This window comes from Oreochromis niloticus, unplaced genomic scaffold, assembly GCF_001858045.2.
Source record: "Oreochromis niloticus isolate F11D_XX unplaced genomic scaffold, O_niloticus_UMD_NMBU tig00008834_pilon, whole genome shotgun sequence".
In the NCBI taxonomy this organism is placed as follows: domain Eukaryota; kingdom Metazoa; phylum Chordata; class Actinopteri; order Cichliformes; family Cichlidae; genus Oreochromis; species Oreochromis niloticus.
In genome coordinates, this window is record NW_020329461.1 from 864,322 (window position 1) to 882,312 (window position 17,991).

Genomic DNA, 17,991 nt, shown 5'->3' on the forward strand with positions numbered 1-17,991 from the left:
CTGTGGTGTTTGTGATGGAGCAGCTGCTCCTGATGTGTATGAAGATGAAACCTGGGCTCCTGCAGCTTTCTTTGCTAAAGAAAGTTACATTTAAGATGTTTAATGTCACATACAATGAAGTTTAGGACTCATTTAAACCAGCATGAACTAACAGTTGTATAAGGAAAGGGAAATAAATGAGATGTGAACACCAAGAAATAAGTGAAATGATGATGAAGAATGCAGAACTATAATTGAACCAAAACTAGATCCCCCAGAAACATCCTCAGAAATCCAAACCTTGTCTCTGAGCCCCAGAAGTAACACAGTCCACACTAGACTGTGGATCCACCACAGCCCTGCAGGACTGTTTGGACAATATGGTCTGGAGTGTATTCACAGAAGGATCAGACTTGGAGGGCCACACATCTGCTGTACTCTCATACATCTGCACTGAGAGTGTAACAACAACAAAGACAAAGTGTTCCCAAAGCAGAAGCCATGGCTCAACAGTGAGGTGCAAGCTCTACTGAGAGCAGCGCCTTCAGATCAGGAGACCAACAAACCTACAAAGAGGCGTCTGATCTAAAGGCATCAAAGAATCCAAACGCAGATTCAAACAGCGCATCGAGGAACACTTTAACACAAACCACTCCAGAAACATGTGGCAGGGATCAAGACACTCACTGGCTACAAGGACAATCGCACACAAACAAACTCCCGCACATCACCTCACCTGACACCATAAAGCAGTTCTTCGCCCGCTTTGACCAACAAAACAGTGACACCAACACCTATCCTGCGTTACAGAGAGGGACGACGCCCCCATCCAGCTGGAGCAGCATCAGGTCAGAGCCACACTGCGCAGAGTCTATGCGAGGAAAGCAGCTGGTGCTGACGGTGCAGCCGGTGGAGTGCTTAAAGCATGTGCAGACCAACTAGCAGAGGTTTTCACCACCATCTTCAACCTCTCACTGCTACAGTCTGTAGAAGGCAAACAGGTGGACAGAGGACGCCATCATTACAGCTCTTCACACAACCCTCACACATCTGGACAGTAGGAAACACGTACGTGAGAATGCTGTTTGTGGACTTTACCTTCAACACAGTTCAAGCCCACAAACTGGTTCATAAACTCAGCAACTTAGGACCCAGCAGCTCACTGTGCAGCTGGATACTGGACTTCCTGAGCAACACACCCCAGAACGTCAGAATGGGAGCCACACCTCCTCCACCCTCACTCTGAACTAGAGATGGACCGATCCGATATTACGTATCGGTATCGGTCCGATACTGACCTAAATTACTGGATCGGATATCGGTGAGAAATAAAAAATGTAATCCGATCCATTAAATATCAAAAAAGCACCTCACAAAACTTGCGACACGGCGTAACTCGGCTCATAACCGTAGCACGTCGGAGCAGTATGCATCACGTGATAGAGCGGCTGTGTGTATTTGTAGCCTCGCTACCAAACCAGCATTTCATCTCCGAGGAAGTTATCCCAGAGAGAAGTAAAGCAAGTGTGTAAGTTCATCTCTGAATGTTTGTAAAGCATTCCCGCATTAAGCTTAACAACCGATATATGGAGCGACTGCCTCCCTCTCTCTCTCCTGCCGCTACTTCAATCATGAAACTGCTTAACGATCAGCTGATCGGCTTTTCTGTCGCGAGTCCGTCTCTCTTCTTTGTTTTTGGCCCACTTTGCACCAGAAAGAGGAAACCAGCGGCTGAACAACAGCAGCACGTTTAACCTTGATAAGCTGTTGTTAGAATTTATTTAATATTACTTTCTACACCAGGATCCTTTTCTACGTAGCTGACGGCTGGTAACTGTGCAGGGGCGGATCTAGCAAAGTGTAGCCAGGGGGGCCGATAGGGCATGAACAGGGAAAAGGGGGTACAAAGACATACTTTTCTTTCTTATTCTCATTTAAAATATGTAGCTTTTAATAAATAATTATCTGAATCTTACACCCAAAGTTTTAATCTGATGTAAAATGTATAGAAGTCCATTACTGTATATAGTAACTGTTAAGTCTAATATACCCTAGTAAGCTATAGTACTTTTCCTTTGGGAAGGTACCATCTGTGCAGTCTGCAATTCTGTTGAAGAAAGATGTTGAATCTATTTAATTATTCTTGAAAAATAATTTATTTCTGTGCATTTTTTTTTCACACTGCATCAAATTAAAGTTGATTACATTGATTAAGCATCATGAGGTGGAGAGTGGGGGGTGGTTCCCTATTTTCTTTTGCTGGGAATTTGCAGCCCTATTAGTTAGGTTGCTTAATATTTCTGCTAAGTACTCTTTAAAATACCAGAATAGGGAGGATGGAGTAGGTTTAAGTTTATTAGATTGATCAGTGTTGCTGAACTATGAAATATTTTGGGTGCACTGTATTTTTTACATACAGGTATAACAGAATAGCTTTAGTGTTGTTGTTTATTTAAACTTGAGTATGAACTTATACAAAATGCAGCAAGATATTAAAAAAACAGTTTTATTGATTAAAAAAACACACTATATTGGATTCATATCGGTATCGGCAGATATCCAAATTTATGATATCGGTATTGGTATCGGACATAAAAAAGTGGTATCGTGCCATCTCTACTCTGAACGTGTGTCCTCAGTCCCCTCTTATACTCACTTTTCACCCATGACTGTTCTCCAGTCCACACCAGTAACACCAGTATAAATGTGCTGATGACACCACCATCACAGGACTGATGGACAACAACGATGATTCAGCTACAGAGAGGAGGTTCAGCATCTGAAGCAATGGTGTGACGACAACAACCTGCATCTGAACACAGCCAAGACCAAGGACATGATAATCGACTTCAGCAGAACAAAGCCATCTGAGCACTCCACCCTCTACATTGATGGAGGAGGTAGAAAGGGTGGAGAGCTTCAAGTTCCTCGGAGTCCACATCTCGGCCGACCTTACCTGGTCCCCAAACATCTCCCACCAGGTAGGGAAAGAACAACAAAGGCTGCACTTCCTCAGGAAGCAATGTCAAGCCCCAAAGCCTGCTAATTAATTTCTACTGCTCCACCATCGAGAGCCTTCTGACCTCCTGCTGCACCCTCTGCTTCAACTGCTGCACTGTGGAGGACAAGAGGAAACTGCAGCGCGTGGTGAGGGCAGCAGAGCGGCCAATCGGCACCTCACTAACCCCCTCAGAGACATCTATACTGGCAGCCTTCAGCAGGAAGCATCATCATCAAGGACCCCTCCACCCTGGACACTCACTTTCCCACCTTCCCTCTGGTAAACTCTACAGGTCCAACAAAGACAAACAGACTCAGTAGAAGTTTCTACCTCCACCCTGATTGAAGGTTAACTGTGCTGTTAACACTCATGGACACTTGCACTAGATTTATTTCTAACCAGTATTCATTACAGTAGAATTCCTGCCTCTATTTATAGAACTGTATTCTTTTACAGCAGCAACCAGCATTCCTACCACTTACTCAATGTGCAATCCCACCAATCACAGAGCACCTTATACTGACCTGATCCTCCTCTTTACACTGTAGCTGCAGATATATCTATAGATTTGTTTCTGTATAGAACTTGTGCAGATCCTTTTGTTTACTTCATTTATTGTGCGTTACACACATTCCCTGTGTAGGTACCTCTGAAACTTGTTCTTATCTTTATTGATCTTCTTCTATTATCCTGAGAATCTGAATGTAAACAGATACAAGCTGCCAATGGAAAGATGCCAAACTCCTCATTGTTCTGGTAACAGTGACAATAAAGATCTTCTATCTTATCCTGATAGAATTTCTATGAATTTGTGTCAAACTGTGGACTCATGGGACGAGTCTTCAGATGACGTCTCTGCTCATCGCAAGAACTCGAGCAACTAACCATAAACGTTCATCCTCTCTGTGTCTGACCTTTAGCTTCAAAATCGCTTCATTTCATTTTCTTCTTTTCTTCTTAACATAGAAAATTCCATTATGAACATTTGGCTGCATATGAATATACTTCACTTTATGAAGCATCAACACATGCAGTTCATCTTCAGTTAGATTCACCATCAGCTCATTTTCACATCAACATCCACATAATGTCTTTTTGATTCAAACACACAGGAAAACTTTCTTCCCAGAAACAAATATATTCAGTATAATTGATTTGATTTCCATGTTAATGTTAGATTAGTGTCTCCTCCATCCTTTCCACACAGACTCTCAGTGTGGGGCCTACAGAGTTATTATCAGATTTTCTTATTCGTTGCTTTGGTTAAACTTCTACCTGATTGTATTCTAAACAGTTTCAGTCAGTTAAGCAGGATTAACTATCAGCACAATCACATATGAATTATGACTCTATTGTTAACTCTTAATATCCTGTCTTTTATCAGGATGGAGTTCTGGCACATTTCTTATCTTCCAACATTCCTGCAGCCACACACACACTAATCTCTCAAAGCTGAGTCTACACACACAACATCTACACATTTAAATCATGTCAATCATTCAACATATTCATTAAACTTCTGATTCAGAATGAAGATGATTTACTAATAGCACTTCATATCATCACATCATATCAGACAGAGACATATAACCATAGTATGCTAATAGCAAATTCTTTTGTCAGGTTTAAAGTGAGATCCTGCTTTAAGGGCAGCTTCATCTGCTGGTAATGACAGATGTTTCTAGTATATCAGGCTTGGCCAACATTACAGGGACTTACTTGCAGAGACCCACGAGCTCCAAACTTGGTGCTTTATGATTGGTGCAGATGCTCTAAGCTACTATTAACCAATAAGAACCACGGGGTCAGGGGTCACTACAAGAACTTATCAGCCACCAACTTGTATATATAACTTTACTCACACTTGTAAAACTCTTAGAGTAGAATTCAATGGGGCAGAGTGACCTGAGCACAGGCCCACTCTGTGACACTCAGAGCTTTGTGGATAAAGATAAAATAAGATGACCTTTATTTCCTGATTTATTTATTATTTATTTATTTACTTTATTAGTCCCACAGGTGGGAAATTTGTTTTGTTACAGCAAAAGTGCAAAGTTATGTAGTAGAAATATTTCTGTTTGTCCATTAAAGTTCTTTGCTGTGATCTTTTAAAGGATCCTGTGATGATCCAGAGCCTGGCTTGTCTCAGGAGTCTCTCAGTGAGCTGAGCAGCAGCTACAGCTCTGCTGGCCTCTGTGTTCACCCTGCAGGAGACGTGGAGACCCGCGTCACCTTCTGCAGCACTTAGACACAGTTGCAGTGAGGGAAGGTGAGTCATCCTTTAGCAGGACATCATTCAGGCTTTATTAGCATCACTGTGACTGTTATTGTGTTTGTAGGAGGTTTCCTCTGCTGGTCTCGGACAGCAGCAGAAACATCAGCCTCCCTGTCAGTGGAGATCAGTTCTTATGTGCTGTTGGCCAAACTCAGCGCCTCCCCGACTGCTGAGGATCTGGGAGATGCCTCTGGTATTATCAGGTGGCTGACTGGGCAGCAGAACTATTACGGAGGCTTCTCCTCCACTCAGGTACGACACCACCCGAACAGCATGAAGCTCATCTTTGAGTTCATCTACAGTCTTGGACCAAATCAGAAGAAATAATCCTGAAGCTTTCATGTTGTTGCTTTTCTCTCAGATATGCAGACTTGTTTTAGCAGGCAGGGATGTTTTTATTCTTTATTTACAAGATGAAATTGACTTTGGTCTAAAAATGTGTTGTTTTAACAGAACAGTCTTCTGTGCACCAACTACATGTAACAGCCTGTAAATAACAGCTCAGCTGCAGTCTGTAAGTTTCTACCTGTGATTTCTCTACTTTGTTTCTCTGAGATCATCTCTGTTAAACAGATTTAACCTGTTTAACCTTTATTTAAGCAGGAAGTGAAGGTTAGAAACTCTTTGTGAGAGTGTGTTGAAGTGACACAGGCAGTTTGAACTTCATGTCAAAATGAATCCATCCTGTAGGACACAGTGGAGGCTCTTCAGGCTCTCTGCTCCACCCTGGTGTTCAGTCCTGAAGGTTGGAGCACAGGGACAGTTCAGGCTCCAGCAGTCAGCTGACATTTGATCAGGGCAACAAACTGCTCCACCAGGAGGAGGCGCTGCAGGACGTGTCAGGAAAATACAGGCTGGAGGTGAAGCTGCTTCAGTGCAGCTCAGTGACAGCATCATGTGACCAGGTCCTGGTTGGTGTCAAACAGGCTTTCTGTGTTTCTTTGTACTTATAAAACACTAAAGAAGCATTTTCACATGTAATCAATGTGTTTTCATAGACAACATTAGAGCTGACAGTAAGAACTGCACACAGTACAATTCTGTTTGACACTAAATTAAAAATCAATAAAGTCACTTTGTGTCTACATGAGAATCAGAGAAACTTTCTTCATCCCAGAGGGAAACTGAGCTGTCGGAGCAGCAAATACACAACAAACATCAAGCACTGATAGAAAATGAGAAACACAGATATTGATGATAAATATTAAGATAAAGAGATAAATATAGAGATATAAATATAAAAGTGTGACGGTGTAGAAAAGTGACAGCAGGCTGCCCTGAGCTGTGATTGGTTCTGTTTGTTTCCCAGATTTGTGCACCTACAACATCCCAACACCTGCTGATGTCCCCACTCTCAGTGTGAAAGTCCACACAGAGGTGGAGCCCACAGGTGAATCTGCCAGAGCCAGACTGACTGTGGAAATCCATCCCTGTAAGTATGTGACAGGTTAGAGGAGAGTCTGTACCAGCGTGGAGTCACTGTGGGTGATGAAGAGCATGTGTGCACACACTGTTCAAACACAGCTACAGTGGGAAGGAGAAAACTACAAACATGGTGGTCCTGGATGTTCCCCAGAGTGTGAGTCATTAGACTCTACCAACACGTCATGTGATCCCTGTGATGATGTCATCTCCTCACAGCTCAAACGTGGCCTCCTGATCTCCACAGAGATCATCCAGGAGCTCCCAGTGGACCACCTGAAGCCAGCCGTGGTCCAGATCTATGACGACTACCAACCAGGTCCAAGTCTGACTAAGCTTTACTCCAACAGCTCACTGACACACTTCAGAGGATCCATCAGACTGAACAGTTCATACAAGCTGATGTTTCAATCAGTGACTCAGAGAAATGACACTTTCATAAATCTGGTTTTAGTCACTTTGAGTGTAAACAGGAAACAAACTGCATCATTTGTGCTTCTTGCACCAGGATCCTCCTCGTCTCTCCCACAGCAGGAAGTTCAGTTCTGCTCTCATGAAGCAGCAGGAAGATGTGAGGCTCAGAGTGAGGACTGAGTACAGACTGATGGCACACACTCAGCCTTTTGCCACTGCATGCACAGCTGTGAGTCATGTGACACTCCTGCACTCGTGTTGATCACACCTCTCATTGCAGATAAGTGAACTCTCCCAGGGGCAACGATCACACACAGTGGCGTGAAAAAGTCTTTTCACTCAGTCATTTCTTACTGTTTTTATCACACAAATGTTCCTGTTAGACAAAGATAACACAAGTAAATAAATGATGATGTCATTGATTAAGGCACAAAGGTGATCCCAACCTACCTGAGCTGTGTGCAAAAATAACTGCCCCTCTGCTTCAATCATGAATGAACTGTGATGAAGCACATTTGTTTCTAAAGCTGAGTTCAGTTTGACAAACACACTCAGCCTGATTACTAGAAGACCTGTTGGATCAACAGACTCATCAACTTCTACAGAACCCGTGTGAGAAAGAGGCTGAAAGATGTCAAACAGCAACACATAACGCCACCATCTACACAACCAGCTGACAGAGTCACAGCTGTCAGTCTGGACAGGGTTCAAAGCCATTTCTAAGGCTTTGGGACTCTGTTGAACCACGGTGAGAGCCATTAGACACAAATGCTGAAAGTGGGGAACAGTGGGAACCTTCCCAGGAGCCAGTGGCACCAACATGACTCCAAGAGCACATCGACATCCAGGAGCTCACAAAGAGCCCAGAACAACATGAAAGACCTGCAGGCCTCAGTTAAGGTCATCATTGAACAATAAGAAAGAGAATCCATGGAGGAGTCCAAGGAGAAAACTACTGCAGACCAAGAAGAACACAAAGGTCTCACATTGTCCAACAACATGTTGATGATCCCGTTTGGGAAAGACTCTGTGGACTGATGAGACAAAAGCTTTCTGACAGCTTTGAGTCCTGTTACATCTGAAACTAACACAGCATCAATGAAAAGGAGCCTCATAGCAACAGTCACATGTGGTGGTGGTAGTGTGATGGTCCCATGTGATGCATCATGGCAGCAACAATACAACAACAAATACACACATGTGACAAATGTACAACAACAGGTCATTAAGTGTCACGGCGCCGTGCACATTAGTATATTTGACTTAAGCTTAATAATCAGAATAATGCTCTGATCTCTTCAAATAAATGAAATCATACCTTTCTACTAAAACTGTTTCTGCTGGTCTCCACCTTTTCCTGAACCAGACCTGCAGGATCCACCTGAGTGTCCCAGTCCTGGACCCTGTTTGTAACCAGGAGGATCCAGGCCTGATTATTGGTGATGGATTATACATATTCTTGTTTTATTCTCATTAAATAAATATGTGTATAAATATGTGGATTCATTTTTTTAAATTTTTATTTAACCAGGAATGTCCCGTTGAGATCAAAAACCTCTTTTTCAAGGGAGTCCTGGCCAAGAGGCAGCACATTTCCAAACAAATACATACGAACAAACAAAGTTAAAAATTACACAAAACAATTACACATTATTGAGGCAGTCTGTAGGCCTTTGAGTTTAGTTTTAAAAACATTTAAAGACAACAGTTCCCGGCAGGGGTGTTCTCTGTCCCCGCTGCTTTTCACAATATTTTTAGAACCACTGGCCTTAACTATTCGAGCTAACAGGGATATCAGAGGGGTTCATGCAGGAGGTATGGAGCACAAGTTATTTTTATATGCTGATGACATCTTAGCAGTATTAACGGATCCCATGCAGTCTCTACCAGCGCTACTCACATGTGTTGAGTCATTTTCAAGGTTGTCAGGTTATAAGATAAACTGGGACAAATCGGAAGGCATGCCACTATCAGCATCATGTCATTCTAGATGCATTACTCCATTCAATTTTAAGTATTTATCTTCAGGTATGAAGTATTTAGGAATATTATTAAACCCCAAACTGGAGGATATTATGCTTTCAAATATGGAACCTCTCCTCCTAAAGATAAAAACAAATCTGGATAAATGGGGTAAATTGAATCTTACACTATGGGGTAAAATTAATGTGATTAAAATGATGGTGGCCCCACAGTTCAATTATGTTTCCATGATGTTACCTGTAAGAATTTCTTTACACATATTTAGTCAATTTGAGAAGCTAATTAGGGATTTTTTGTGGAATAAGAAGAAGCCAAGAGTGAATATAAAGAAAATGTGGGCCGCTAAAGACATTGGGGGTATGGCCCTCCCAAATGTGAAGTTGTATAATTTAGCTTTTGAAATGTCAAGACTGGCCAAGCACTGGTTCGGACTCTGAGCTGAGCTGGATGAAGATCGAACAGGAACTAGTGAGCCCTTTTACACCCTTGGATGTTCTCTCACAGGGCTCAGCAATTAATGGACAAGACTTTCATGATAACCCAGTGCTCGGGTATTCTAAAGCTGTCTGGGTAGAGGTGCACAAGATGTGTGGAGCCTCTCATTTAAGACAACCTTATACCTTGCTATGGAACAACACTGCTGTACAGATTGGGAGAAAAATGGTGTTCTGGAAGGAATGGCTTGTCAAAGGCATACACAGGATAAGTGATCTTTACTCAGGGGGAGTGTTTATGTCATTCGCTGAAATAACCCAAAAATATGGTTTGACAGGAGAAAATAATTTTTGGAAATATTTACAAATAAGGGATTGTATTACCAAAGGAAAATTTACTCAAAACACAAATATGGTGGTGGAGTTTTTAGAACTGTCCAGTACAGCACATAGAGCAGCTGTTTTCTACAAACTGTTTAACAATCTAAAAAAAGAGATATGTGAAAACTTGAGGATTATATGGCAGAGAGATTTGAGTTGTGCAATTTCTAAAGAAGATTGGTGTAGAATTTTGTCATTCTCTGATAAATATATAAGAGAGGCCAGGGGTAAATTTACTCAGTACAATTTAATCCACAGTTGGTACTTCACTCCGTCCAAACTTTATAGAATGGGAATCAGTCCCAGTAATATATGCTGGAAATGTAATTCAGATCCAGGGACATTTATGCATGCTATTTGGGAATGTGGGAAAGTTTATCCCTTCTGGCAAAAAGTATTGGACAAAATAGGAAGGTGGATTGGTTTAATAATACCCTTGTCACCAAGACTGTGCTTATTAGGGGATCGGTCGGTGTTGCCGGGGGTTTCAAAATATGACTTTGTGGTTATAAAGGTGGGGGTGATTGCAGCGGTCCGAGTTATTCTCAGTGTATGGAAGGAACCATCTCCTCCAGAATATAATAGGTGGAAAGAAAATATGCTGAAAATGGTGTCATATGAAAAATTCTTGGCGAGGATTAATGACGATAGGGAGGGTTTTGACAAATCATGGGGACGTGTTTTCGGCTGAGATGGTTGAAATTTATTTGGTCAGGACAATTATTTTTTAGTTAAATTTTATGCTTGCTGTGTTTGTATGTTTGTGTAGGCACTCAGTAACGGAATAACTTAAGAATTTGATTGTATTGTCCTTTTTTTGTGTGCGTACTGATAGTTGTGTACTGATAGTTAGTAAGTATTGAAAATAGATCCAAAATGCATAGTTGAATTAATCATGGGATTGGAAGCTGTCTTTGTTTTTTTGTTTTTTTTTCTGTTGTTGTTTTTGTTTGTTGTTTTGTTTTTGTTTGTATAAAGGTTAAAAACAAATAAAGACTTTAATTACAAAAGAAAAAAAGAACAGGATCTTCCTTTGGTTCAACACGACTCACCAGGAGGCCACAGTTGAGCTGTGAGGAGATGACATCATCACAGTGATCACATGACGTGTTGGTAGAGTCTGTCTAATTACTCACACTGGTTATATGACACCCAGGCTGAAGTCCAAATGTTCAACTTTTAGAATGGATTGATAAAATCTCTCTATCAGTTTGATGAAAGGATTTATTATTTGTGAATTTAAGACATGAACATGTCAAACTTTGTGCTGTTTTAGTAAGAATGCAGACAGACACACACTCACAGAGAAGTGCTGCATCAGTGAGGGCAGATTTGATGGCTGATAGGCCGGATGGTCCCCCCCAGGTTTGTGAGTGCACTGAGCAGCCCGGGGTAAAACAGGGCCATGTTTGGACTGAACATTGAACTATCAGCAGGTCCTGATTGAGTTTTTTTGTGTTGCTGTTTGTGTGCACAGCAAAGCTTCTTAGTGTGTGTCTTTGAGGGCAGAAGGTGTCAGTCTGTCACACTGATCCACAGATGTTGATGTGATGTTGTTGTCATAGGAACATTTCCATCCTGGCAGCCACACACACAGTAAGTGAAGCTTCACACACACATGTGCAACATCTGTCCTCTAACAGTGTCCCTCTGTCCTTCCAGATGTCAGCTGCTAACAGCAGGAACATCTGCAGCTGACACAGTGATCATGTGACCCTGACTGTTCTCCTGTTAATGCTTCTCATTATTGCACCAGTATCAGGATTATTGGACTTCAAAAAGAGGGATTTATGTTTCAAACCAGGCGAGGACGACGGAGCCATGAAAAGATTTAGTGGAGAACTTTTTCTGCCAATGACACTGATTTTATTTCATGCTTTGGACTTTTCTAGTGTCACATTTCCAGAGCGTAGCTCCTCCCACAGAGGCTTCACCTCCAGAGCAGGAAACAGCGTGTTTACCTTCACCGCTGGTTCCAGCCGAGCCTCCAGACAGAGTGCCTCCTTCTGTTGAAGCTTTGTGTGCTGAGTCAGATGAAGCCAATGCTCTCCTCCACACTTCAACATGAAGCTCCTTTAAAATGAGGACAGGCTGTAATAAAGGAGTCCAGTCCTGCTGCTGTTTAGTCTGTGACAGAGGAGGAGGACTGTGGCTGAATATTCAGATGATTTTAGTGGAAGAAACTGTCTGAACAGACAGGAAACGATTGGCTCTCTGCAGATTAAAGCTGTGTGAATGAAGACGCTGCTGACACGTGTTTGCAGTGGACACAAATAAAGAAGCTGAGCTTCCTTCTTCACTCCAGTCTGGATTCTGGTGATTCATAGTTCAGTTCCTCTGAAAATCATCAAGTACAAGGACTGCAGTGAAAACAAGTGAGAAAGCAGCCTGTGAGAAACTGTGACCCCCCCCCTGGCTTCTGCTCCACGGCTGCTGGGACCCCTCATCTGGGACTCTCCTCAGCTCTTTCTGGGATAGTGGCGCGGCTGCCCCTCTGTTGGTCTTCCTTGGTCTCTTGTGTTCTGGGGGCCTCTGGATGTCTGGAGTTTTGATCTCCTCCATACCTGCTTCATGCCCTGGAGGTCGGGGCAGTGGCCCCCCACACCCTCTAGCAGATCATTACATGAAGGAACCTTTTAAAAAACAAGCGCGTCCATGCTCACAGGTGTACACACAGGTGATCACACACACAAACTACACCCTTTTTGGCTCCTACCTCAAAGCACACTGTGCGCTGTCGATCTTACGTGCTGCACAATAATGTTTAATATTTAGTATTTACTGTCATATTCCCATATATCATTGTGATGTTGTTTATTACTCTCGTTTTCTTCTGCTTGTTTTCTTTTTTCTTTCTCAACAGGTGATCCAGGTGATCGATATATGTATTTTTTGTCAGCTTACTCTGTTGGTTTTTGTTTTTTGCCCGTCCCTCTTCTCAGCTGTTTTCCTTTCCCTCTTTCTTTCTCCCCTTTCCTTCCCCCAGTCAAGTCTGTCCCGTATTCAGCAAGTGAAAATAAAATAAAATAAACAATAAAAGGTGAATCAAATAGACCATTTCTGGCAAGGCTGGGATGGTCCATTTGGTAAAGTAAATCCGTTGGGCATCTTTCTTCGCCTTTAGACAATAATTCTGATGGCAAAAGAGCCAAATGGGACAGGTTAAAAAAAAAAAAAAAAAAAAGAGAAACTGTGACACTGATTCTGCTTACATCAACTTTATTCCTTGGCTTTCAAATATTTTGGATCATTTTTGAACAAAATCATTTCCAATGATCCGCAGGCACCGGCACTATGAAAGAAACACCTTTCACATCGCAGTGAAGGAAGCATTTGGCACTCTTCACTTTGATTTAGCGGCTGTAATTACCTCTTGGTGCTTGTTTCATTTTTCTAAAGCGGAGAAATGATGAAAACAGTCAAAGTTCTGGGACCAGTTCAACCAGCTCCTAAACCTTCAACCCCTCAACCCCCCCATCTTGTACCGTCCCCCACGCCGCTGTTTTTGGAGCCGCTTCCTTTGTTGGTGAGTTTCTAAAATGGCACTTTTGATTTTGGTGAAGGAGATGCCTTCGTGACTCATCGAGTAACACCACCCACCAGCCAATCAGTGGCCTGCAGTCTGCCGATGTCACATTTTTGGAAGCCGGGTGGAGTAGGTACCAAAACAGTAGCCGGTACCAGGAACCAGCACCTGATGGAAAACCAGAACCAAGTGGAGCTGTGCCGAGCGGAGCCGAGTAAGTACTAATGGAAAAGATCTGATAGAGACTGAAGCTGCTGTTAAACAGTTTCCTCCCAGCTCAGATCTCACATGTCTGTGAGTGCGTGTGCACACAGTGAACTGCAGGCTGAGTTTGGATGTTTGACTTTGTCTTTGATTTGAAGTCTCCACTTTATTTCCTTTTATTTGGATGTCAAATGGATTTGGAGAGTTCAGTGGTTTCCTGGACTTTGTTACTTCACTTTAGTATTTCACATAAGTGGAGCTCCGCCTGCAGAGGATACACAATACTACAGCTGTGCTGCTGCACCTTAACAGTGTCCCTCTGTCCTTCCAGATGTCAAACAACTGGAACATCTGAAGCTCAGTGTGGACAACACAGGGTTAATGCGGCAGCAGCTGTCACATGAATCATATTGATTTGCCTTAAATCAACATGCAAATGATGAATCAAATCTGGATCATCATCTCACTGCACTCACACTGAAACCTGCAGCTCCTGCTGACACACTCTTGGTCATGTGACTGTACAGAAAGACTCACACAGAGCTCAAAGCAGGAAGTGGAAATCAGGCTGAAGATGGACTCATGGGATATTTACTGAATCTCACTGAATCACTACAGAACCATTACAAGTATCACATCTGACTGTATATATGTTTACATGTATAGGCGTATGTTTATTAGAACATGGAGAACAATGAAAGAGACATTTTTCATCATGTCTGTATGTAACCCGCTCATGTGTTACACCTGTCATTGCGTTGTGTTCTGGCGTGAAAGCAAGAGGCAGGAGACAGCACCCGGTCTTTGGCTCTTTACTGCACATCTGCAACACAAATACGGGTCTGATCTATCTTATTGCATATGTACCTGATTGTTGTGTGTGCAACACAAAGTATTTGTACAGATAATACCTGCGTTTGCGTTTGCTTCATTTAATGTAAAGCTTGTATATAGATTTGGTGTTTGGAAAGATTTTGGACATTAAGTTTTTCTAAGTTCTAAAAATGATTAATTAAACATGTTTGTGGTTTTCACAGTAAAAATCAGACTTTTCTACTTTCACCTGGGAGGACTTCAGTGAGCCTCCAAACATGGCTGTAGCTTAGTTTTCCACACATCTGTATGTTTTAGCTTTGTCCTTCAGTCACTACATGGTTCATCTTCATCTTAACTTCCTGCTTCTATCGTGGTTAAAGCTCATGAATCCTCTGGACATCAAACACTGATGGTGTTATTTGAGCTGAGTGGAGTTTGATGGCTTTATTATTCACACTGTGACACATGGCAGCTTTCAGAGCAGAACACATGAAGTCTGCAGGTGTGTTTAAATTTAGCCTCTGCTGCCTCTGAAGGTCCATGACATCACAGTGAGGCCAGGAAGGCCATCCAGAATCCCAGGCTCCCACAAACGTGTCCTCCTCCTCCCCGGATTTGAAGGACAGGTGGGCCCACCCTATCCCAAGATGCATTGCAGCGTGGTGGTGGAACATATATTTGGGTCCAGAGATGGAGTCTTTGAGGCTGTTTTCTGTTTGAGTCTGGCTTCAGTTCAGTCTAATTTAGCAGCTGTGACATCAGAGATTGTAGGGGAGGAACAGCCACACCCACAGGTGAGTTTCCCACCCAGAAACAGAGCGTGAACATCACCTCTGTCTGCGCTGTGTTGGTCACAAGCTTTGTTCTGGGCTTTTAAGTGGAGGGTGGAGCTTGTGAGTGATGAAGCTGAGAGCTGTGTTTGCACATGCTCAGTGTGACAGGATGTTGGCTGCTGTGAAAGCTGAATGCTCTCTTGTTAGAAGTGATGTCACACATTAGGATAGACTCGCTCTCTGTCAGAGTACCAGGGCCTCGCTTTGACCACATGACTCTCAGTCCACACCATGAGTGTGCACTGTAAACAGGAAGCAGAGGAGCAGGACTGAGGTAAACCTCTGAGGGATCAAACTGAGACTGAGCTCCAGATGTTTCCACATGTTTCTGCTCTGCGTGTGTTTGATGATTATTTCAGGTATAGATGATGGAATATGACCAGCCTGATGTGAACCTGCTTCTCTGACAGCGCCTCACCTCTCTATGCTGCCCCCTGCTGGCTATTATCATTACCGACTGAGTCCTTGCTGCCACTTTATTAGGTACAGCTTGCTAACACATGCTCAGACCTGCTTTGCCTTCAGAGCCGCCTTAAATCTTCATGGCTCAGATTCAGCGAGGTGCTGGAAACATCCCTCAGAGTCATGTGATCAGTGACGTCTGCTTCAGCACTGACAGATAGAAAAGTGCCTCCACATAAATAGGAAATATAATAATAATAATCAAATGCTGATTTTTTCAGCCCTTTGTCTGGGTGCTAATCCAGCTGTGTGTGTTTGTGATGACAGTAAATAAATGTCAGACTTACAGCTCCTGTTTTACTGCATTAAAGTGATAAGACGACTTCAGCGCTTTGACATGGATGGTAGTGAAAGCAGGAAAAGACAAATGTAGCACAGCAGCAGCGTTTAACACGTCTGAGCTGGAAACACAAACTCTGGTATGAACATCATTCATAGAACAGTGTTACGATTTAATGTTGTCAGTGTTTTGTTTTATGTTATGTTTAAGGATTTGTTCTCGTTTCCTGTTTTATTGTGAAGGTCTGCGTCTCATGTGAGTGTGTTCAGTTTTACCTCTGTCTCGTCTTGTTGATTATTCCCAGCTGTGTTCCCCACCTGTGTGCAATCTCCCTGTGTGTATTTAAGTCGCGTCCTCTGTCTTTGTTTTTTTTTCTTTGGGCTGGTCCGTCTGTGTATCCACTATGTTCCACTCGGGTGTCTGGTGTTAGTATTTTAGTTTTGTAAATAGTTGTAAATAGTCTTGTCAAGTCGCAATTGTGTATTTTGTTCACCTTGTACATATTCTTCACTGCAGCAGTCTAGTAGGCGTGAGAAGCCATTTTTGTTGATTAAGTTTTCTCCTGTTTTTTGTTAGAAAGTTAGGTAAGTGGATTGTCTTTTGGTTGGTGTTTTATTTTGTGTAGGACAGCATAGGGACCAGTAGGGAGTTTTGTTTGTTATTTTTGGCACTGCTCACAGCTAAAGTAAATAAATGGCTGCTTAGCATTTTAGAAGACATTGTTGTTTGTGTTCTTGCTTTGGTGGAGCGTGAGTGGGCCAATTTCTTGTTGCGTTCATACACGCCTAGACAAAGAACGTAACAGAATTGGGGGCTCGTCCGGGATACATTCGTCTTCGCTGGAGGGTCCGAGGGACCGCTTCAGCCTTCCGTCTCCGCAGGAGGGTCCAAGGGGCCTGTCCAGCCATCATTCGTCTTCGCTGGAGGGTCCGGAGGACCGCTTCAGCATTCTGTTTCAGCTGGAGGGTCCGAGGGGCCTGTCCAGCCTTCATTCGTCTCCGCTGGAGGGGTCCAAGGGGCCTGTCCAGCCAACATTCGTCTTCGTCTCCGCTGGAGGGGTCCAAGGGGCCTGTCCAGCCAACATTCGTCTCCGCTGGAGGGTCCGAGGGGCCCGTCCAGCCTTCATCCGTCTTCGCTGGAGGGTCCGGGATCCGTCTGTCTTCGCTGGAGGGTCCGAGGGGCCCGTCCAGCCTTCATCCGTCTCCGCTGGAGGGGTCCAAGGGGCCTGTCCAGCCAACATTCGTCTTCGCTGGAGGGTCCGAGGGGCCTGTCCAGCCTTCGTCCGTCTTCGCTGGAGGGTCCAGGATCCGTCTGTCTTCGCTGGAGGGTCCGAGGGGCCCGTCCAGCCTTCATCCGTCTCCGCTGGAGGGGTCCAAGGGGCCTGTCCAGCCAACATTCGTCTTCGCTGGAGGGTCCGAGGGGCCTGTCCAGGCTTCGTCCGTCTTCGCTGGAGGGTCCGGGATCCGTCTGTCTTCGCTGGAGGGTCCGAGGGGCCCGTCCAGCCAACATTCGTCTTCGCTGGAGGGTCCGAGGGCCTGTCCAGCCTTCGTCCGTCTTCGCTGGAGGGTCCGAGGGACCGCTTCAGCCTTCCGTTTCCGCTGGAGGGGTCCAAGGGGCCTGTCCAGCCAACATTCGTCTTCGTCTCCGCTGGAGGGGTCCAAGGGGCCTGTCCAGCCAACATTCGTCTTCGTCTCCGCTGGAGGGGTCCAAGGGGCCTGTCCAGCCATCATTCGTCTTTGCTGGAGGGTCCGGAGGACCGCTTCAGCATTCTGTTTCAGCTGGAGGGTCCGAGGGGCCTGTCCAGCCTTCATTCGTCTCCGCTGGAGGGGTCCAAGGGGCCTGTCCAGCCAACATTCGTCTTCGTCTCCGCTGGAGGGGTCCAAGGGGCCTGTCCAGCCTTCGTCCGTCTCCGCTGGAGGGTCCGAGGGACCGCTTCAGCCTTCCATTTCCGCTGGAGGGGTCCAAGGGGCCTGTCCAGCCA

The 17,991-nt window shown here is 44.0% G+C and overlaps 1 pseudogene; it reads left to right on the forward strand.

Moving 5' to 3' along the window:
• Positions 1 to 1,057: 1,057 nt before the first annotated feature.
• LOC112845974 (alpha-1-inhibitor 3-like) lies at positions 1,058 to 8,445 on the forward strand (annotated as a pseudogene).
• Positions 8,446 to 17,991: the final 9,546 nt, after the last annotated feature.